Raw genomic sequence first — 23,993 nt, forward strand, 5'->3', positions numbered from 1 at the left:
TAGCCTCGTTGATAAACGTCATCCTTATCGTCGTCTTCATTGTCTTCTGTTCACCAATCAGCGCTTGCCATGTCGCTGACTACTTCATCTTCCTAATCCTTCGTTGGTTCACGTCATAATTATCGCTGTTGATGTCTTCTTTACTTCCTCAAAAAGTCTTGATCTTTGGCCTCTTACATGTGACAAGGGCCCCCCTCTCTCAATAGTTTTCCCTTAAAACTGCTCACAGTTTCGTTGCCATTACGACTTCCAGCAAAGCGAATATCTTCTCTAGCCAGTCTGGACCCAGCACTTAAAACACCTCATTGTCTTGAACGCGCTCGAAGCACACCGCTGATACAACACACCAAAACTGTTTTCGTAGAGCACTATCACAACACTATCCCACCACTGTCCTTGTCCGTACAGTGTCCTTAAGAAACATACTAACGCGCACAACACATTTGATATTATAAACACACATCAATAAACCGAGAAACAAGCACACAGAAAACATAACTCAAATCTAACTAAGCCTGTTCGGTACTCATGAAATCTGCGCCAATGTTATCTCTGCCTTTATTATACTCCACATGGAATTTGTACTGTTGCAGTGCAAGGCTAAACCTCGTGACTTTGCTATTCTTCATTTTTGCTTTGGTTAGATATTCGAGCGGCTGATGATCAGTTTGAACTCGAAAGTGCCTCCAGTAAAGATAAATATGAAATTTGTTCACTGCCCATACCACAGCCAAACATTCCTTTTCAATGGTGGAATAGTTGCATTCACAAGCAGTTACTCTTTTACAAGAAAGAATACTGGATATAATTTGTGATTCTCTTGCAAGGGAACAGCTCCCAAGGCTCCGTCGGATGCATCAGTGCGAAGAACAAACTCTTTGTCCAAGTTCAGAGCAAGCAGAACAGGCGGCTTTGCCATATGCTGTTTTAAAGTCACGAAGGCATGTTCGTGTTCAGCTGTCCAATTCCGCTTATTACTGGCACCCTTCCTAGTGAGCTCTACAAGTGGTTAGGCTATATGAGCATAATCGGTAATAAACTTCCTGTAGTACCCAGGTAAATCAAAACCAACTGTACTTTTTTCTTAGTACTGGGTGTCTGGGCTGCCTGTATTTTCCCCCATATATCGTCTTTCGTCGTGATGCGGCCCATATCTAGCCCGCGCCCGAGAAAAGAGATAGCCTGAAAGCCTTTGTCACATTTTGTTGGTTTGACCGTCAGCTTGGTTTGCTGAATTCTGTCAAAGAGCATCTCTAGCGTAACAACGTCTTCTTCCCATTTATCGGTCGCCACCAGGATATCATCTATATAATGTTCCACATTTTCGAGCCCATCCAAAACTTTCGTCATCAATTTCGTGAAAATAGCCAATGTAGTCTTCAATCCAAAGGGCATGAACTCTGATTCCGAGTTAGAAAGGTAGTCGACAATCTCTCGTGGGCGCTCTGCTGGCTGCGGACAGCGATCACCAAAAGGGAACCCTCGAAGACCCATCTCTTTGTACGGGCAGCGACGCCAGACATGCCCAGCTTCGCCACAATGGTAGCACAACGGCTGGTAGTCCGTGGTTCGCCAAGTGCCATTTCGGCGCCGCCTGAGTCGCTGGTAGAGGAAAGTGGACTGGGAAGGTGGCATTTGGGGAGAGAGAGAGAGAGAGAGAGAAAACTTTTAATTAATAATCAGTAAGAATTCGCAGGAGCTGGGTGGTCCGTGCCCCTAGTCCAGGGCTCCGCTGGCAGCAGCTGACTTGCGGACTAGCTGGATAATCCAGGCTTGCTGGTCCAGGTTGTCGCTGGTCAGGGCCGCCTCCCACTGCTCGTGTGTCGGGCATGGCACTAGTAACGTTGGGTCAGGTTTGTCCTGGCATTCCCAAGAGATGTGATAGAGTGGGCGGCTTGCACCGCACTAAGGACAGTAACTCGTGTATTTTGTTAGGCTTATCTTATTTAAAATGTGAAGATTAGGGAATGTGTTTGGGGGCATTCGGGGAGCGGCCGGCACAGGCGGTTCGCAACGTGGGTTTCAAGGCGGCAGAAAACGGCTTGCGACGGCGTCGTAACTTATTGTGCGTGGTTATGGAGGCCTTGAAAGAAGCGGCGCGGCACCCAAAGCTTGTTGCACTTCGCGAACAACATCGGCAACCGATGCAACTTGCGGCTGCGCCGGCGTAGGCAAGTTTCGCCAGCTCTTCGCGCACAATGGCTCGAATGGTCTCACGCAGTGAGTCTCCTGATGACACGGTGGATCTCTCAGTATATGTGGACAGCATCGACACAGTCATGCGCTCGTGCTGCCGTGCCCGCATTTCGAGCGCTTTCTCGATGGAAGTAGCTTCCATGACCAGCATCTACGGTTACTGGCGGAATGCGAACGAGACCGGCGAAGAGCTGTTCTTTCACACCTCTCATCAATAATCGCACTTTCCGCTCTTCCGACATGTTTTAATGCCTGCCACGACGAACCAGCTTCCGACCACCTTGGAATCACTACAACACAAGCCATAATTCGAGAAAAATACTACTGGCCTTGTCTGGGACATGACGTTACGAATTACGTTCGCACTTGCCATTACTGTCAGCGCTGAAAGATTCAAGCTAGCCGGCTTCCTAAAACCCATAAAGCCTCCCTCCCAGCTGTTTCATTAAATAGGGATGGATTTGTTAGGACCATTCCCTACATCAAGCTCCGGACAAAGATGGATAATAGTCGCCACCGATTACCTGACAGGTTACGCGGAGACAGCGGCTCTTCCGAGTGGAAGTGCTATTGAAGTTGCAAAAGTTTTTGTACTGCAAATCGTCCTGCTCCACGGTGCTCCTCGGATTATGATCACGGACCGAGGTGCTACCTTTTCAGCTGAGCTTATGCAGCATATTGTCGCAGAAGCCAGTGAAACTGGTTCAGCAGGTTTACTTAAAAATGAGTAAAAGCACCGGATCAGGCACGGAACCGACTGGCGGGCGAGCACCGAGAGCGAAGAAGACGAGCGCGTGCCAGTCTCCCGAGCTCGCCACATGGCGGCGCCAGTAAGATAACATTGCGGCATTGCCCCTCCCGGTAGGAAAGGCATCGTCTCGATGCCAAGTGGCGAGGTCGAAGATAACCGTAGTCGGCGAGGATGCGCGTTCACATAAAGTAAATAAAGGAAGCAAAGAAGAAAAAAAAACACATGTAGCTTGACCTAGTAGGAGTAGAAGGGCTTCATCCTGGCGACATGTTCGACTTCCGATTGTGCTTGCCATCAGGATGAGCGAACAGTTCCTTGCGGGGTCACTTCGTAGGTGACGTCGCTGAGTTTGCGTTGTAGTTCGTACGGGCCGAAGTAGCGGCGCAGAAGCTTCTCGGAGCGACCCCGCTGGCGAACTGGTGTCCACACCCAAACCTGATCGCCAGGGTTGTAAATTACATCCCTGTGACGAAGGTTATAACGTCGAACATCTTTAACTTGCTGTGTTCGGACTCTGTCTAGCCAGCTGGCGAGCGGCCTCGGCATCTGGACGAATTGGTCGGCACCGGCATTCGATAGGTGGGCAACATCTGGCAGTAGCATTGCATCCAGCATGGTGACAGCTTCGTGACCGTACACCAAACGAAACGGTGTAAAGCGGGTCGTTTCCTAGACTGCGGTCTTATAAGCAAATGTTGCATACAGTAGTATCTGGTCCCAGTTCTTATGATCTTCGTTGACGTACATAGAAAGCATATCGGCGATGGTCTTATTGAGTCGCTCAGTAAGGCCATTCGTCTGAGGGTGGCAAGCTGTTGTTTTGCGATGACAAGTGCCACTGATCCGCATCACTTCCTGGGTTAGAGTTGAAGTAAATGCTGTGCCTCTGTCAGTTGAAACGATCGCAGGGGCACCGTGACGAAGGATTAGATTAAAGATGAAAAAGTTCGCAATATCAGTAGACATGCCGCTGGGAAGAGCTTTCGTCTCACAAAAGCAGGTTAGATAATCTGTGGCGACTATAATGTACCTGTTGCGCAATGATGACATAGAAAATGGCCCGATCAAGTCCATTCCGACTTGGTGAAATGGTACTCGCGGAGGAACAATAGGCTGCAGCAGGCCGGCCGGCTTGACAGGTGGTATCTTCCGACGTTGGCAATCACGGCACGTCCTAACATAGCGCTGAACCATAGCGGCAAGCTTGGGCCAGTAGTACTTTTGTCGTACTCGTGCCAAGGTGCGCGAAAAACCGAGATGTCCGGCAGAAAGCTCGTCGTGGCATGCCTGCAAAACGTCGGTATGGAGCGGCGTTGGGACAACCAGCAGATACTGAATGTCTGTGGAAGCGTAGTTTTTCTTGTAGAGGAGAACGTCACGCAAGCAGAACGACGACAGGCCACGCGTGAAAGGCGAGGCGGCGATAAGGCGGTTCCTTCGAGGTAATCGATGAGGGGCCGCAGTTCGGTGTCGTCTCACTGCTGTTGAGCGAGATCTGGCGTCGAGAGAGCGCCGAGAAAGACGGAGTCATCTGTTTCACTTAAAGAACACGGGAAAAGGTCTCGGGATAGGCAGTCAGCGTCACTGTGTTTCTTGCCGGACTTGTACACAATAGTGATGTCGAACTCCTGTAAGCGGAGTTAAGGTTCGCTAACCAACAGAGTGAGTGGTGGTCGCTGACCACTCTAAACGGTCGACCATACAAATACAGCCGAAATTTTGTTACCGCCCACACAACTGCAAGGCACTCCTTTTCAGTAGTAGAATAATTCGCTTCGGAACGAGACAGGGTGCAGCTGGCGTAAGCAATCACCCGCTCAACGCCTTCTTGCCCCTGAACGAGAATTGCACCGAGGCCAACATTAATGGCGTCAGTATGCAATTGTGTGTCGGCCTCCTCGTCGAAGTGGCCAAGTACGGGCGTCGTTTGAAGGCGCTTGCGAAGTTCCTCGAAAGGCCCTTTGCTGCTCGTCAGCCCAGATTTAAGGCTGGTCGTCCTTTGTTAGACGAGTCAATGGTTTCACTTGTTAGACGAGTCAATGGTTCCACTATTCGGGAGAAGTGCACAAATCTCCTGTAATATGCACAGAGGCCCAAAAACTGACGCACGGAACTTTTATCAGTGGGCGTCGGGAAAGCAGCTACGGCAGCCGTCTTCTCTGGATCAGGGCTAATTTCCTCAGCACTCACGACGTGACCCAGGAACTTGAGCTGTTGGAATGCAAAGTGGCATTTTTCTGGTTTTATTGAGAGTCCCGCCCCGGGGATGGCACTTAGCAGGGCCGTCAATCGTTTGAGGTGCTCTTCGTAGGTCGCTGAGAAAATTACAATGTCGTCAAGGTAGACGAGGCACGTCTGCCATTTCAGGCCGGCTAGGACAGTGTCCATCATTCTTTGAAAGGTTGCGGGAGCGGAACACAAACCGAAGGGAAGCACCTTAAATTCGTACAGTCCGTCAGGAGTAATGAATGCGGTTTTCTCTCGATCACGTTCATCGACTTCGATCTGCCAGTACCCACTGCGTAGATCGAGCGATGAAAAGTATCGGGCGTGGCGAAGTCGGTCGAATGAGTCATCGATTCGAGGCAATGGGTAGACGTCCTTTTTCGTAATTTTGATAAGCCTCCTATAGGCGACGCAGAATCTGAGTGCTCCGTCCTTTTTAGCGACCAGCACAACTGGTGAGGCCCATGGACCTGTGGACGGCTGGATCACATCATCGCGCAGCATTTCATCAACTTGCGCCCGAATAGCCTCTCGTTCTTTCGGCGATACTCGGTAGGGGTGTTGGCGGATAGGGCGCTCGGTGGGATCAACTATAATTCGATGTTTGGTTACTGACTTCTGTTTCACTTTGGAAGTGACGGCAAAGCAGTCACGGTAAGTGTCCAGAATTGCTTGAAGGCGGCGTTTCTAGGTAAGAGACAAAGCTAGATACACGTCAGTTTTAACAATATGTCCAGTGCTCTCGGGAGGGTTCTCGTTGGCCAGCGAAAGGGCGCAATGAGCGGATGGCGCACGCACTTCGCCAAAATAAGCGATAGCTGTACCTAGTGGTAAATGGCGGTATTCGGCACTAAAGTTCGTTTATTTCTCAAGGCAAAGACCTCCCGAGCGACGCAGACTTGTAGGCTCAACAAGAAATTCACGTTCGTTTCCGCAAGGCCTTGCAAGGCGGGGGGGTTGTCGCACTGCACTGTAACAAACAAGCTGGTGCGTGGAGGTAGAGTGACATGGTCGTCGCACACTTGGAAAACTGGCCTGTCTGTGTAGTCGTCGCTGTGCTGTCTGTACTCGTCGGAAATTGCGCGGTGAGTGGAAAAAGTCACCATGAAGTCACGGAGGTCGATGATTGCGTCGTTTTCTCTAAGAAAATCAGGGCCGAGAATCAGGTCCTTGGAGCACTCTGCTAGCACAACAAAGCCACACAAGAAAGTTACGCGGTGAATCTCGACGCGAGCGGTGCACACTCCGAGCGGCGTTACCACATGCCCTCCGGCTATCCTTATCGGGGCTGCGTGCCAAGGAGTCAGGACTTTTCGCAGAGTGGTAGCAAGGCCATGACTCATAACGCGCAAAAATCAGCGCCGGTGTCTACAAGGGCAGTCGTGTTGTGGTTATCAATGACGATCGGTATCTCGGCGGAATGTAGCTCACCGTCGAAAAAGTGCGGCGTGTCAGGGATCGTCGGGCTGATGGGTCGTTCATTGCGTCGAATTACGGCTTCGAATGTAAGCTTCTGTGATCGTCGGGAGGTCGTCGGACCAGTTGGTCGTGCGGTGCGTCGATTAGGGGCGTCGGAGGAAAGCTTGGTCGATCGTCGAAAAGTGGTCGAACTGTTGGTCGGAGCGAAGGGTCAGAGGTCGGTCTGTGTGATCGAATCGGTAAGCGGAGGACGTTGATCGTAGTGTCCATCGATGGCGGCCCTACCCCCGAGGGTCGCCGTCTTCAGTTTTCCCGGTGCGGGAGTGCGAGATCAACTTTTTTGTTTTGTTTTCAGATCGTGTTGCAGAGATATACATTATATAATACTTTTGATGTCGTGGTCATATCGTTAATGAACTTTCGGAATCTGCTGTTTGCTCCTGCTCTGTTGTGTACCGGTTTCCTGGGCCTCTGTCAAGCTGTTTGTACAGCTTTTAACCCAGGCGACCATCCACTTGTTGGAAAATAAATCTGATTTGATTGATTTGTTTTGACTGGGGACTGCCTGAGGGAAGAACGACGGCCGGTTGAAAACTGTCTCGGCGGTGGTGACCTGGACTGGCGTCGCTGGAGGGACGCAAGTGGGACGTGGTCGCTGAGGTATTGGTCGATGTCCCGAGGTCGTTCGCTATAGCGCGGCCGAGGGACATCCGGGGACAATCCGCGCAATCCCATTCGACAGTACGGACAGTGGCGCAGAACGTGGCCGGCTTCGCCACAGTGAAAGCACAAAGGCAGATTGTTCGGCGTGCCCCACGCGTGTGCTTTGCGAACGGTTGGTCGAGCTTCAGGCACACCAGTCGAAACTGGATATTGGAGTGGAGGACGAGCGGGAGGAGCAGGGTTGCAGGGTGCCAATGGTTCAGGCGCAGGGGTACGCAACACGTCGCTGTACGTCATGATCTGTGGCGCAGGCGGCTGTGGTGACGGTACTGATGGCACTGCTTGGCGGAGCTCTTCGCGCACAATATCCGAGATGCCCCCAACACGTGGATGTTGTTCGAGAGAGGGCAGCTTTTGCACCTCTTCGCTCACGATGCTTCGGAAAAGTTCGCGAAGGGCTTCCCTGTCGTTTCCGGCCATTGGCAAGCGGAAGTCTACGGCAGCGATGTTCGCAGAGCGGTCCAAATGTACAAATCGCTGATTCAAGGCACGCTCGATGCTTGTTGCTTCCTTCGTAAAATCAGCAACAGTACGTGCAGGGTCACGTACAAGGCCAATGAACAGCTGCTCCTTGACGCCTTGCATAAGGTAGCGCACCTTCTTTACCTCCGACATGGACGGATCCACCCGGTTGAAAAGGCGAGTCATTTCTTCCACAAACATGGGGATGCTTTCATTAGGCCTCTGTGCTCGGGACTGTACAGCGAGTTCGGCCTTCGGCAATCTCTTTTCTTGCATCGTTGCCGAATGTTGGCAGCAGCTGCCGCCGGAGCTTCTGCCAGGTGGAAATGGTAGCCTCATGGTTTTCGAACCACATCTTGGCGGCATCCTCTAGTGCGAAGTAAACATTTTGCAATTTCCGCTCCTCGTCCCACGCATTAAACACAGCGACCCGGTCGTAGCTGGTCAGCCAGTCCTCAACGTCTTCGAACTTGTCGCCATGAAACGGCGTGGGCACACGTGGAGTATGGCAGATCAGCTGCTGGGCACTCACGGGAAGCTGACTTGTCTGAATTGCCGCTTTAGTCATCGTGGTTCGCGGTGGGGAAACAAGAGGACCACACTCCGGTGCTAAGCCTCTCAAGCGACGGCTCGCCTTGTGCACAGGTGTCGTGTCCACGGTGTGTAGATGGGCGTAGGAGGCAGCCAGAGGCTCTTCGTACATGGGGTCTACCCAGCACCTCCACCAAAAATGTCGCAGAAGCCAGTGAAACTGGTTCAGCAGGTTTACTTAGAACTAAGTAAAAGCACCGGATCAGGCACAGAACCGACTAGCGGGCGAGCACAGAGAGTGAAGAAGACGAGCGCATGGCAGTCTCCCGAGCTCGCCACATGGCGGCGCCAGTAAGGTAACATTGCGGCAATATTTTTGACTCAAGTCACACGAGTCACTGCAGGACTACTTCCTACCATCCCCAGACGATCGGATTAACTGAAAGGTTAAACAGAACGTTTGCCGACATGCTTTCATGTATGTGGACGTTCAGCACAAAACGTGGGATGCAGTCCTACCTTACGTAACGTTGGCGTATGACGCAGCCATTCAAAAAACGACCAATACGACGCCGTTTAGCCTTGTTTATGACCGCCAAGTCACCACAACACTTGACGCCATGCTACCCTATGTCGACGATCACCCCAATGATGACGTTGCGTACTTTTTGCAATATGCTGAAGAAGTCCGCCAGCTCGCTTATCTGCGCATCCGTGCGCAGCCGGTGCAGGATGCGCGACGCTACAACCTGCGGCACCGCGAGGGTGAATATAAAACGGGTTATCTTGTCTGGGTTTGGTCTCCAGTTCGACGACGCGGACTTAGCTAAAAGCTCATGCGGCGCTACTTCGGTCCTTTCAGAGTTCTGCGCCGCGTTGGCGCTCTCAACTATCAAGAGTTCTTTCTCACGAGGCTCTACGATGAAGTCGTGCCGCGTGCCCAGAGATTGTCCACTTCGTTATAGACAGAAGGCGGTTAAGCCCTTTCATCAGATCCGACATGAAGTTTGATCCACGATCACTTAAAATCTCGTTGGGAATCCAATAGCGAGTAAAAATCTCAAAAAGACCTTCAGCAACTTGGATACTGTCAATGTTTTTTTAATGGAGCGGCGTCAAGATAACGACTAGCCAAGCCGACAAAGGAAAGCAAATATCTATTGCCTTTAGTAGATCTTGAAGATTCACTCCACAATGTCAATACCAACTCTTTGAAACGGTAGGCGATAGGTGGCATCTTGCCCAGTGGTACGACCCTAACTCTGCCCTTTAGGATTGTGCGTTGGCAAACGTCGCACGACCTAACAAAGCGTTTAACGTCGCTTTGGACGCCTGCCGAAAGAACTCCTCGGTGATTCTGGACACCGTCTTCTGAACCCCCTGGTGCCCGGCCATGATAGTGTCATGTCCTAAGCGTAAAACCGTCTCTCGCAAATCTTACGGTAACACAAGCTGTTGGACCTGCCTTCCTGGGCTAAATATGCAATTCCTGTGAAGAAGACCGTCTGTCAATTGAAACTGAAACGAGGTACGACTCCGTCTCCTTTTCTGCATTTCCCCTACTTTCTCAAAGCAGGCTTGCAAGCTCGAATCTTCTCTTTGCCTAATTGACATTTCGCCAGGTGTTACTTTCAGACAAATCGCAGCGGAAGTAGAGAGCGGCCGCTGCGTCGCTCTGGCTGTCTCTTGCGCTTGTGTCTCTACTGCCGACGAGAACCTGACTGCATCATCTCCTTGCTGGCCGGCAGGTCGCCGTTCCTCGTTTTGGTGCTTCCTAACATCAGGCGCCAAGATCACCTCGGAAGGAGACTGCAGCCATGAAATTAGGAGACGCCTGCTTCTGGGAAAGAGAGCAATGGTTAGCCTTGACCGCCTAGTAAAGAGCAGAGACATTAGTCTGCCAACCAAGATCCGTATAACCCGTGCTATGGTCTTTCCAGTTGTGATGTATGGATGCGAGAGTTGGACTGTGAAAAAGGCTGACCGCCGAAGAATTGACGCGTTTGAATTGTGGTGCTGGTGAAGACTCTTAAGAGTTCCTTGGAATGCTAGAAGATCAAATCAGTCGATATTGTCGACCATAAACCCTGACTGCTCATTGGAGGGTCAAATTCTAAAGTTAAAGCTCAGCTACTTTGGTCATCTGATGAGAAGAGAGGAGTCGCTGGAGAAAGATTTGATGTTGGGAAAGGTTGAAGGTCGCCGGAGAAGGGGTAGGCAGCGAACGCGATGGTTAGATGGCATTCTCGAGGCATTGCAGATGAAGCTATGTGATGTTAAGAAGATAGTGAGAGACCGGAAAGCGTGGCGTGACATGGTCCATAGGGTCACGAAGAGTCGGACACGACTGAACGCCTGAACTGAACTGAACTGAACATCGAGCATCCTCCACTCAGGATTAGGGTCATTGACGCTTCTTGCACTCGGAATATTTCACAAGATGCGATGGTAGATTGGTTGCTCTACGCATTTTGCCAACAGCTCTCCGGTATAATAGGGGGTTGATACTTGAATCCTGGCTTTCGGCAGGTGCCTATAACCGTGCTGCCCACCAGGGTGACAGCGGACGCTTCCCCTGTTAGGTCTTCATTCCTCACTAGGCTGCTCCGAGCCAAAACTGTATGGCCTCACTGTCTCTAAGTACCAATGTGTGGCGGTCCCATATTTAATTGTCCTTCTTTCTTTGAACCAGCGACACGTGCAGCTCGGTCCTGCGTTTCATATTGGCATTCTTCCACAGTATGCCCTGTCCTGTTGCAACCTCGACACATGACCTGCATCCTCCGGGCAGCACTGCTATATCTACAGTCAGCTGCACGGTGTTCCACCCTGTTTCCGAGGAAACATCTGTTTGGCACCTTAAACGCCCCGCCAGAAGATTAGATTTGCTGAATGCTGAATTTAATTCTGAATCCTGATTTTCGTCCTTCCCCTTACTCATATTCTTTACACCTTGAGCTCAGAGAAATTGGTCTGCATTCTCGGCGACCTCTTCTAATGAACAAAACTTTCTTTCAGAAATACCGTTAGATTTAGACTGCAGCATACTAGGAACTGTTCTATCACCAGCTTCTCACGGACGCCTGCAAAACTCTTTTCTGTGCTCGAAATCTCAAGCCACCTGTCATAGTTGGCTAGCCGACAAAAAATGAGCGGTTTCAGAATCCTCAGGTTTCGCGGTGCAGAAGCTTTCGTGAAAACCCTCTGCTGTTAGCCTGATTCTTTGGAGAAGTGCCTTCTTGACTTTATCGTAATCCATGGAATTAGACGCAGACATCCTACCAAACACTATCAGCGCTTCTCTGACTAAACGCATACTTAACGCTGTTGCCCATTCACAGCGCTCCCAACCTTGTCCCTAAGCTATCCGCTGAAATCGTTGCAAATATGCGTCTACGTCATCTCTTTCATCATCAAAAGGAGCCATCAGCTTCCTTTGAACTCTCGTCGATCTAAGCGCTCCTATTCCTACCTCGGAGCCCCGATTGTCATCCATGCTCCCCTCGCGTTATCTGCTCAACTGCTGCTGTTTCCACAGCAAAAGTTTCTTCTCTCGTTTAATTCTTATTTCACGTTCCTCCGATTCCTTCGCTTCTTTCTCTTTTTTCTGCTTCTTGTTCCGCGACTTCACGCGCTGCTTCGTTTTGTCGCTCCGCGACTTTACGCGCGTCTTCACGTGCCTGTGCTCTTTCATCTCTTAGCCTTTTCACTCATTGCTCATAGAGACTCGTCGCCTCCTGTTTGCTTAGCCCTAGCTTGAGAGCCACCTCTAATATCTTCGCTAAATTGATACTGCCTGTCGTCGAGAAATCCGAAATATCCGTGACAAATAGAAAATAAACAAGAAAATGTATCCTGGCAGGCTCACCACTTGTTTCTTTGTCACGGATCTCCGGAGAACGCTCAGGCCGAAAGCATGAAATAGACGCCAGCCGTACCCACACGGACGTACATTTCATACACACACACACCGACGCTAACAGGCAAAAAAAAATTAAGAAAAGCTAACTCAACCCACAAAGTCTATTGATACACACGATGCTTCACACTAAGAGACAGCGTTTAACTTTCGAACTTAGAGTTCAGAGGACGACGCGTTTCGTGGGTCCAGGCAATGGCGTCGGCGTAGAGGTGGCGTTCGGGTTGCATTGAGCTGGTGTTGTTGGCCGCAATGAATGACCTCTGGTTGGAGCGTGGGCTGAAGCAACGTTGGTGTTCGCTGCGGCGTGTAGGTGAACCACCTGAGCGATGCTGGTGGACGTTGGTACGAGTATTGGTGGTGCCTCTGGACGTAGCAGGTGGATGAACAGTCGCTCAATCTCCGGAACCGGTTCGAGAACAGCACGAAGTCTACAGTGCATTGCCGTAGAACATAAGGCCACCGGTACAGCGGCCGACGTTGCTCACTCTCAGCCAAGGCGTCCCTCACCTGGAGCCTCCGCTTCTCTGGCTTCCCCCCTTGCCTCTCCATATCGCGCCTTTCTATAACCTCCACGTTGATACGCGTCATCCTTATCGTCGTCTTCATCTTGTTTTGCTCACCAATCAGCGCTTGCCACGTCGCTCATTACTTCCTCATCTTCTTAATCGTTCGTTAGTCTACATAATCCTTATCGCTGTCGTTATCTTCTTTGCTTTCGCAAAAAGCCTGTGTATTTGGCCTGTTACATGTGACACTTTGATCGGAATGGGACATTGTGCTAGGTTGTGCGACCCGGCACAACGGGTACAACAGGCCTTATACGGCGACATCTTCTGTGTGCACGCTCAAAGGACATGACCATACAGCGCACCAAAGCTACACGAAGGCACATGAAGATCCTCTTCGACTTCTACTGAAGTCTAACCAATCGTGACCCTGAAGTCGGGAGAGTGCGGGAGGCTCAACCTCAATTACGTGCACCCGCTGCCCAGAGCACTGAGTATTAGAAAGTCTGACTTTACAAGTTTCGGGGTAAAAGCACAATCCGGGGTTGCTACGGTTGGCGACCGCCGCCAGATTCTCCGGAAGGACGACCGGGCTAACACCAGAAGGGCTAACACCAGAGAACCAAACGCTTGGGGACATCGGACCTGAATTCAGGCGTTGGTGGCCTCAGTGCGGGTAATGTCTGCCCGAGAACGCTCAAGGTCACCTGAGCCCTTGCAAGTAACAACCAAGGCAGGGCGCGTGGGTCGGAGGTAGAGAGCTCTAATGCCCTCGAATTCGGCGTCTATGAATGCTGCAAACAGTTGTGACCTCCTGCCCCACATTTTTCGTAGCGGCCGCCGACCTTAGAATCATTTGGTGAGGCTCCTGGTCTCGACGAAAGTTATGATGTTCGGAAGTTCTTGGAAAGTTTTCAATATGGTCCAGGGATCCGGCAATTGCATAATGAGGTGTAACGGAGCCTGAATTGTCTCGCAAAGGTGCCGCGATGGTCTGAGAAACATTAAGTCCATTTCTCAGCAGATTATCTTGGCAAACCAATGTCCTAGTAGAAAGCTCCGTAATGTGGGCATCAAGAACCCCTATTTAATGGTCACGAGAAAATATTTGGTTATTTAAGGAACGTATACGCTCCCTGTCACGAACAGCGCAGCCAAAAAGGTGCGTTGCCTGTGAGTTGAGAGATGAAGCCAGGGAGACGAGGGCGGCGCGGACTCCAGGGCCAATCTTGCTTTTGCTGGCGTTGATGGAGATACCCGTTGCTCGCGTGGCCTCAAAGGGCAGCGTCTGAACCCAGCGAGAGTTCACTGAAATCTGCTGACGGCTCAGTAGTCGCAGGACGCGGGGAGAGGCCTTGTATGGCAGTCAGTCCAGTAAAATGTGTACCCATAGGCGACTGTGAATCGGAACCAGCATTCGCTTCTGGGGTATAATCCTCCAAACAAAGAGTAACGTCCGAAAGATCAGCGTTACTGTCCGGAGAGACAGCTGTGGTTGGAGGGTGCATGGTAGACTCAGCAGGGAGGTGAAAATTGCCAGCAACAGCAGCATGTCAGCCATGGCCGAGCGAGCCACTGTCAGGCCTAGCCAGGCTGCCAGCTGAACACTGAGAGCTGCAAAACGTATCCACAGAGCGACAATACGCCAGTAGAAGCCTCCGGAGGTTCCCTGAAAGATGACAGGGCCCTCCGAGCAAACGTACTTGCAGAAACGGCCCTGGGGACGCGGAAAATCATAATAATCAGGATTACAAAAAGCTGCTTCCTTCTGCTTTTGTCTTCTTGATCACCTAACAGCAGAGGTGGGCATTTGACCTCAAAAACCTCGACCTCACCTCAAACTCAAAAAATATTTGGCGACCTCACTCAACCTCAACCTCATCAATTGAGGTTGAGGTCCCCCAGGCGACCTCACCTCACTTTTCAGGTGACCATTGGCGACCTCACTCAACCTCACCTCAAACTCAAAATGTGAGGTTGAGGTCGGGCGCTCGACCTCAAAAAGAAAAAAAAAAAGAATCATTAAATTAAACCGTAACTTAAAGCAAATATACATTTCTCGGTAATCCTGGGGTATATATAGGCTAGCCAGAATTTAATCGTATAAGGGCTGTATTTTACTCCTAATTTTATACTACAATTAATATCCTGGATAAAAGCATAGAAACTCTGGACACTACATGTCCAACTCTGCACTAAAGTGGCAATCCTCTCCCCCTCCTCGCCTACCCTTTTGTGGTCGGTTTCAATCTAAGGCCTACATGGGTGCCACGTTACTACGCATAGGCCCAAAATGCAATACAAAGAGTTTATCCCATCTGAGCCACGTGAATAAGATTTGTATTAGAAATAAAACAAGCCAGTTCTTACTATAAACTGAAAAGACAAATGCTGTTGACCCTAGTACGACGACAACAATGACGATATGCTCTTTTTCTTTTCTTGCCACATAGCGCTAAACAGACAAGGACACAGCGAGACACACGGGACGGGCACTTTTTTTATCGCCCATCCCGTATGTCTGGGTGTGTCCCTGTCTGTTTAGCGCTATGAGCCAAGAAAATCGACACCAACGCGCCCAAGCTTTCATCCTTGCTCTTTTTCTTAATTCGAAAAAAAAATTGATTATTGCCGAGCGTTTTTTTAATACACTGTACATTGTTTTGCGACAGAATACATTAAAGTAAGAAAAAATAGGAATACAGTCGTGCCTCGTTAGTATGAACGCTTTGGTTTCCGACCAAAACTGTCCATAAGGCGAGTCATCCATAATAAAGAGTCATGAATAAAAACGAAAAGTATATAACTGAGAAAAAATTTATAATTAGTGGCTGCTGTTTTAATTAATTTGGGTATATAAACACCGCCGAGATGTCGATGCTACCCTCTTCTCCAAAAATCCGTCGACGCGAAACGTCATGTCTTTTCTTAAACCTTGTCAGCCATCCTCTTGAGTAGCTGAAGTCAGTAACGCCTAGACAGAGCGTAGAATAATATTTCTCAGTAAACATCTCCCTGTTTTACTGAACAAAAATTCCGTAAGTCATCACAGGTAAAACCTATCAAGACGGAGGAGAAGAAGCACCCATAATGTTGCCGAGGCAGCGAGCCTTCTCTTGAAGCATTTTGTCGCTCACGACAGCACCATTCGCGAGCACATTCCCGAACCGCATTAACAAGGCTGACTCCATTTCTTCGAACTGTGCTAGGCGCTGTCGGACTGTGGCTTACGCTGTGATGCCGACGTTGAGCCATTTATCGGAGTCCGGTAGTATATATAGATGGTATACCGTCGACCTGACGAGGCTGAGGCCTAGTTGAACTTGGGTCCAGTCTTTCACGGCTTGGATTGACTGAGATTGCTTTTGCCGCTTGTATTCACAGATTTCCCGCTTCGCGCCTAAGTTCAGCTCCATTCGTTTGCGTTTAACTCCCACCATGCCAAAAGTCAGACTAAAATTGAGAGTTACAGGCTCCTGCTTCTTTGCACTCTTTTTCCCTAGTTAACCTCCCCGACTTTCCGTTCTTCTGATTCTCTTTCTTGCCTTGTACTGTTTTTGTAAGGAAGCGAGGGAGTCAAGTTGGCAGGCTACTATACAGAGGGCTATCAAACAGCCCTTTCCTGTGCCGTTTGTATGTGTTCCTATGAAACAAACACTGCAAGATGAAGTACAGTTTAGAACGACGACTAGCCGACTACGAAGAGCTCAGACCTTGTCAAGGCCGCATCGTTGGCTCAAGGCGAAGCTGACATGCGGATCGTTGTGGTGCAAAATGTGGTAGTTCGGCAGCGTAACAGTGACGAAAACCAGGAGCATGAGAAGGAAGGGCGTCCAGGACGGGACGCCCGGTCCTGGTTGCGTGGTCGTTGCGTTTCTTTTGTCGCTCTACTTCGTGAGTGTGTCTTAAGCCTGACCGAAAAGAGTTAACGGCTTCATGGAACACACTTTGTGTTCTGGGATAGAAAAACTTCAGTTCCCACCTCCAATTTTGGCGCTTGTCTTTCTTCTTATTGTTTCTTTCTTACGCTTTTACCGGCCTCTCTTCTGTTTTGCGACCACATGTTGCTGTTTTCCCGACTGCGGCCTCTAGTTGCAGCGTTGCCGCTGCACCCAGAAATCTCCCGGTTCCCTCCTTTTGGGGTCTTTCTTAGTTAGCTGACCCTCGGTTTGCTGTGTACGATCCTTGTCATGCACCCTCCTTTTCTCCTCCTCCTCCCTTCCTTCCCGCTCTTGCGCCCCCCCCCCCTTCCCTCCTAAAACGACGACACGCCCGCTTTGGTTCTTTCCAACTCAACAGGACTCGTTCAGGCATCCGACCGTGTCGGCTGTCGCATAGGTTCCCGACTTGCGCACCCTTCTTTAACTTGCGTTCGGACTCTTCTGCTTTTTTCAAACGATGTCCATATTAACGAGACATAAATACATTGAAAATGCTTCGCCCCTAGAAAAACTGTCCATAATTCGGGTCCTCCATATTAACGGATGTCATATTAACGGGGCACAAATTTTCCGTAAAAGCCACTCATGAAACAACTTGTGAAGACTAAATTTTCCCCAACAACAAAAAAAAAAAAAAGAGGAAAAGACAGCAAAACACCAATTAATCATAAAACTCGGCCAACGCCGCATAAACATTCAGAAAATTTCGAAGAGGAATGCTGTTTATCTTATGAGGTCCCAACCGGCCAATCCTGGGCGTTAGTTCATAATTCTGTGATCCCGTGGCGTATTGCAAGAATTGGCGAAATTGCTTCTTCGAACACCACGCTTACATTAAAAAATTACAAGGGTCGGAACTGCTAGGAAAAAGGGTAAACGTGAACCACTTTGCTGTCGCGAACATCGGCTCGCCCGTCAAATTTCGCAGGAGCAAAATGTCCTACTCCCACCCGCCTAAAACACACACACACACACACACACACACACACACACACACACACACACACACACACACACACACACACACACACACACACACACACACACACACACACACACACACACACACACACACACACACACACACACACACACACACACACACACACACACACACACACACACACACACACACACACACACACACACACACACACACACACACACACACACACACACACACACACACACACACACACACACACACACACACACACACACACACACACACACACACACACACACACACACACACACACACACACACACACACACACACACACACACACACACACACACACACACACACACACACACACACACACACACACACACACACACACACACACACACACACACACACACACACACACACACACACACACACACACACACACACACACACACACACACACACACACACACACACACACACACACACACACACACACACACACACACACACACACACACACACACACACACACACACACACACACACACACACACACACACACACACACACACACACACACACACACACACACACACACACACACACACACACACACACACACACACACACACACACACACACACACACACACACACACACACACACACACACACACACACACACACACACACACACACACACACACACACACACACACACACGATATAAATACTTGTACGTCCGAACCGAATACTGGATGCCATTTCGCCAACAATTCTGAGACGAGTTTCTTCGTGGTATTCACTTGTTTTCCTTTGAAGAATGAACTAATAAATTGCACGGTGGTGTCTCCGAAGCTGCTTCGCCGCATGCACCGTAGGTGAATCTAGAGAAACCGTTTCCCCGTTACTGTCGTATAGTTACAGCACATAAACGTAAAATAAAGGCAAGAACAACAGAAAGGAGGCGAGCAAGCAGCCCGGAGGGACCGCGCCCCCCGCTGTGCACGCGCTCCTCCCTTCGCAGTCCGTCTGTAGCAGACATGACGATAATTGAATTACAGTAATGAAATTACTGTAATTGAATTACTTTTCTCGGTAATTTGTAATGTAATGAATTCCTTTCTTGGGTTGGTAATTTAGTAATGTAATGAATTACTTTTTGGCAGTAATTTCGCAGCAAAAGTAATTAATTCCTTTCGAAATTACTTTTACTAAAGTGCGCCACTACTCCTTCAATAGTCAACGAAGTAGAGTGCCGCGAAAGCAGGAACGACGTGCGGCAAGCGAAGCCAGCGTAACGGATCGGCAAAGGGGGACAGATTAAGCATAACAGTGCGTCTGAGACCTCGTGTGTAGCAGGGGCAACCATTCTCCAAGTAGCAGGATACAAGGCGTCAAGGGAATCTCGAAGGGAGAAATGGTGCAAAAAGGCTGGAGCTGAAAACTAGTTGCGAGCGCGGCGCAGCGGCACTCCCTGCTGCTTCGGCTAGTGCACAGTGGTGCCTGGTTACACTCAACACCACGGTGCGAGGGAGGATTGGGGCTGGGGGAGATAGGCGGAAGGGTCCATGACGTGAGGCACCGTGGCTTGAGCATTACTGAGCAGTGAGCACAAATGTGCCGACGTCGATTCTTGGGACTGCGGAAGCAATAAATAAGCTAGCTTCTTCGGGCCCTTCAAATGGCGGAGACAGCTCCGTGCCAGCAAGACGCTGGGCTCGCCGGTCATTTCACGACTGTTCGACCACGTGTTTTTTTTTTTTTTTTGTAATGGCCCGTGCTGTAGGAGAGAGGGTAGGAATAGCTCTCTGGGACAGAATTTGGCGGGAAGACGAAAGAACGTGTGTCCTTCACGTCCGATGAACAAGCTTTTGTTTTGTTTATTAGCTTTGATTAGTTTTTGCATGGATGGAAACTAGAAAGTAATTTAAAAGTAATTTAATTTCTCAGTAGAAGTAATCGTAATGTAATTTAATTACTTTTTAGGAGCAGTAATGAGTAATGTAATTTAATTACTTTTGTTAGATTTTCAGCAAAGTAATTAGTAATGTAATTTAATTCCTCTTCAAAAGTAATTTTGCCATGCATGGTCTGTAGGCATCTGGTTTTGCTCATGCGGTGAATGCCCAACTGTCACCAATACACACCAAACGGCAATGGCGTATGTGTGCCAGCTCCGCTTTCAGAGACTAGATCGCGCTTTCCAATACTTGCAAAAGAAAAAGAAAAAAAAAAACTAAATGACCGCGCGGGTAAGTGGAAAGGAGGGCTGGGCTATGGGCCTCTGAAAAAGAGCCTAATGTGAGGGAAGAAGCCTGTTCTCTTTTCGGCAGTGTACGAACTAAATTGACATACAAGAAAATATATATAAATAAATACCATGTTGACGAAATAATAACAAATATCGCACACTAAAAACAGAAGAGAACTGCGCTTCCCAGAGCTTATAGAAGGTTTGAGACATCGACTTAATATGGCATTCCTCAGTGCTAGCATGTAATTGGCTTCACATCACGTACAGGGTCCTTCAAAATATGTGCGAACACGGCGAAGCGTTCGCACATATTCGCATATTCACACATATTCGCATATTCGCACATATTCGAAGCGTTCGCATGCGCACATAGCGTGCGCATGCGCCACATTGTTTCGATGCGCGACCGCGCCGGATGCGCTGATGCTCACGGAGCGCGGGCACGCTTCGCCGTGTTCGCACATATTTTGAAGGACCCTTTACATTAAAATTGATTTTTTAAAGAAAAAAACAAATATCTGAAAAAATTATTCCGACATCTGGCCACAAAAATTTTCATCCGATTGATTTGTCCGTCTCGAGCAGACGGGAGCACAAAACAGACACGTTCAGTTCGCCACACCAATTCGTCCGTCTAGACACCAAAATGTCCAGCCGGAAACCATCTCAATACTTTCTAGCTCATAAAAACATGTAGGAGAACGCTGTTCTCTTTTTTTTTTTTCTGCGCCTGAATAAGAGATTTCAAGAAAAACCTGATATTATGAAGTTAAGAATCCCTTACTCTCCTCCTTCCTCCTGCATTGCTTGATTTCAATAGAATTTGAGAGAGAAATAAAGGGCCTTAGTGGAGCGAAATCATTTTTTTTTCATTGCGCTTGACTGCATACAAGCCCCATATATTTTTTTGTCTGTTCTATCTCGGCAAATGGTTAACATGCGCATGCGTTTTCCTGTATACCAGTTGCGTCTTATAAGATGTGCCGTCCATTTCATCCCATTGCAGTTGTTCGGGGCCACCTGTGAATCTGTATAAGAAACAAGCTGCACAAGACCAAAGAGAGGTTGTTCTGGAAAATACAAGAATATAAATTTACAGGACCGAAATATAGAACGATGACGTACAATTCGAAAGGGAGGACTTCGATAAAATGCCCAGATGGTATTGTGCCGGTTTTTCTGGTTTGTTCATGTTTTGTTTTTTTGTTTTTTATCTGTCAGTATCACGTCCCCTAACAATTTCGCTGCACCATTTTCTGTTAAGCTTCCGTGTAATGTAAAGCAGGGTCCTTTATCGAATGTAAGGCAGCAGCCGTTATAGCGCCTGGAAACGGGCATGCACAAGACACAGTTCTGCTCCGCGCCGTCTGCGCAAAGACAATTTGCTTCGCTTTTTAGTTTGCTGCTTTCTTTGCAGCCTCCGACAGAAGCACCGCAGGTCAACGTGAGTTATGTGCTTTGCGCGCTCCTGGGTGTTTGAGCCTGCCGCAAGCATTGGCACAAGCAAGTCAGAGGAAACGGGGGTGGCTGGCGGGGGGCATGAGGAGTTCGTGAAGTAAAAAAAAAATATCTCCTTCCAAGTAGACCAGAGGGAAGCGGTCTCGGGCTGCGGACATTACGGTGGAATGCCGAAAGCTGGGCAGGGGCTGCCACATCCGGTCGTCCGATTGGGGGGTAACCAAACACCGAGAGTCGGCGGGCACACCGCGGCAGTACGCTCGAGCTCCGCGTCAAAAGGGGCGCTCTTCGAAGAAAGCCGCGGCAACAGCAAAAAGCCTGGACCTCACAATTTCGACCTCACACAATGACGACCTCACTCAGCCTCAAACTCACGCGTGAGGTTGAGGTCCAATTTCGTGACCTCACTCAAAAAATTTCGAGCTGTCACCGACCTCACCTCAACCTCACCTCACTCCGTGAGGTTGAGGTCATTTTGAGGTTGAGGTCGACCTCATGAGGTCGAAACCTCATGAGGTTGCCCACCTCTGCCTAACAGTAACACCGTAAAACAGGTGCTGCGCCTATAGTTTCCCACTATAGACCTCAGCATTCCTATAGGCAGACCTCAGCGTAAGCGTCATTATAGGCCTAGCGTGGTCTCGGCTTACCGTGTCAAGTAATCTGTTGCGACCACAATCCACCGTTTTCCCGTGGACGACTTCGGAAAAAGGGCCGAGGATATAGGCTGCAGAAAGTCGGCTGGTTTCTGAGGAGGAGATTTGCGCCATTGGCAATAGCGGCTTTTTGTTACGTATGCACGCACTGATTGTAGTAAACTGGGCCAGTAATACAGCAGAATATTTGCCAGTGTGCGACTGATCCCCAAGTGGCTGGTGGAGGGTTCATCGTGACAAGCGCTCAAGATTTTGGAGCATAACTGTGTTGGCACAACAAGCAGAAACGTCTGTGTTTTGCTGTCAAGGTTGCGTTTGTAGAGAACGTCCACGCCACAGAACGAAGGACTGTAGTCCAGGGCGAAACATACGAGGTACGATAGCATTAAAGCCCTCCAGAGACTTAAGTGGCGCTAACTCGAGTCAGCCCGTTGAAGCTGCGCCATGCAAGAGACGATGCTGGCACAAAGAGTAGGGCCATCGTCGATGATGTCTTGCGCAGCCAGTTCCACGAGCTCTTGTGATCAGCAGTCCGCGTCTTGGTACTGCCGACCCGATTTATAGACAACCGTTACCTCGTACTACTGCAAACGGAGGCTCCATCTGGCCAACCGGCCAAGGGCATCCAGCATAGCGAGTGATGACCGCTGACAACACGAAACGGTCGTCCGTAAATGCATGGTAGGAACTTACTCAGAGCCCAGATGACGGTAATACGCTCTTTATACAACTCGTAAGAAGGGACGTCATATCCGCTCTTGAAAAGGCACAGCTGTTTGGAGGCCATTGATAAGTGCGCTTTTCGCTTCACACCGGCTTGTTCATTCCCATGGAGCCCGCAATTGTCAGGGATCCATTGAAACATTATCCTGTGGCCTTGCAGCTGGGCAGATGTGAGGAGCTCCATAATGTTTAGTGCCAGGGACTGATAGGCAGTGTGGCGTAAGAAGTTTTCAAAATTTGCAATGCAGTCTTTGATTCCGTGAATATACACCATTTTTGAGGTGGTTCCCCACATATGTAGCGAATAGATTCGCGAATGGCTACAAGTTCAGCAGCGGTTGATGTAGAAGTGTATCCAGAAAGGAAATGCAGTCGTTTTCTACGCTGGTAGACCACAGCTGCAGCGGATGCCTGTGCTGGCACAGATCCATCGATGTATACGTGAATATAATTAGGATATTCTGACCAGATGTGCGCCAGTGTAAGTTGTTTGAGTCCACTAATTGGCACCATTTATTTGTTTAATATTCCCGGAACAGTGGTGTGCACTTGTAAAACTGCAGTCCGGCCGCTCATCCAGAATCTTGATGGCTGGGGGAAAACGGCGTCTTGTAAGTGCTCGTAAATATACACGAAGTGGTTCGTGTGGCAAGTATATGGATATTGGGCGAGCATGTGCCTCTTCATTGTGCCTTCGTTAGAGGTGCATCTGGGCAGTCCAAGGCATATTATCAGTGCCTGCGATTGCACGCTCTCTGAAGTCCGCAAGCAGGAAATGCTCATACTAGAGAGTACTGGGAGACTGTACCGGATGTAGCCAACAGGCTCTCGTAAAGCCGTATTAAGGAGCGCTCAGTTGGACCCAATTTGATGCCAGCTATGAAATGAAGTACATGGCAAAAATTAATTAGTCTTTTCTTCAGAATAGTAATATGTTTCGACCAAGATAGTCGGTGGTAAATAATTACTCCCAATAATCTGTGCCTGGAGACGTACGGTATCACAACTCCATGAAAAGTAATCGGGTAGCGGCTGACACATTTTCCCGTAAATGCGATTACTGCACACTTTTCTGCCGCTGATAATAAACTTTGACGCCGTAAGTACATCGGTGTCGATGACACAGCTCGTTGCAATTTCGCACGTAGTTGTGGGTGCGTCGTACCAGAGGTCCAGATGCAGATGCCGTCAGCATATGCAATTATGGGGATGTTAGTTGGCAGTTCACTCACCAGGCCAATTAGCGAACGTTAAATATAGTTGGGCTG

The 23,993-nt window shown here is 49.2% G+C and overlaps 1 pseudogene; it reads right to left on the reverse strand.

Moving 5' to 3' along the window:
* Positions 1-8,931: 8,931 nt before the first annotated feature.
* Positions 8,932-23,993, reverse strand: part of LOC146200352 (uncharacterized) — a 65,433-nt pseudogene continuing 50,371 nt past the window's right edge.

This window comes from Amblyomma maculatum, chromosome 2, assembly GCF_055883805.1.
Source record: "Amblyomma maculatum isolate TAMU_Amacu chromosome 2, ASM5588380v1, whole genome shotgun sequence".
Taxonomy (NCBI): domain Eukaryota; kingdom Metazoa; phylum Arthropoda; class Arachnida; order Ixodida; family Ixodidae; genus Amblyomma; species Amblyomma maculatum.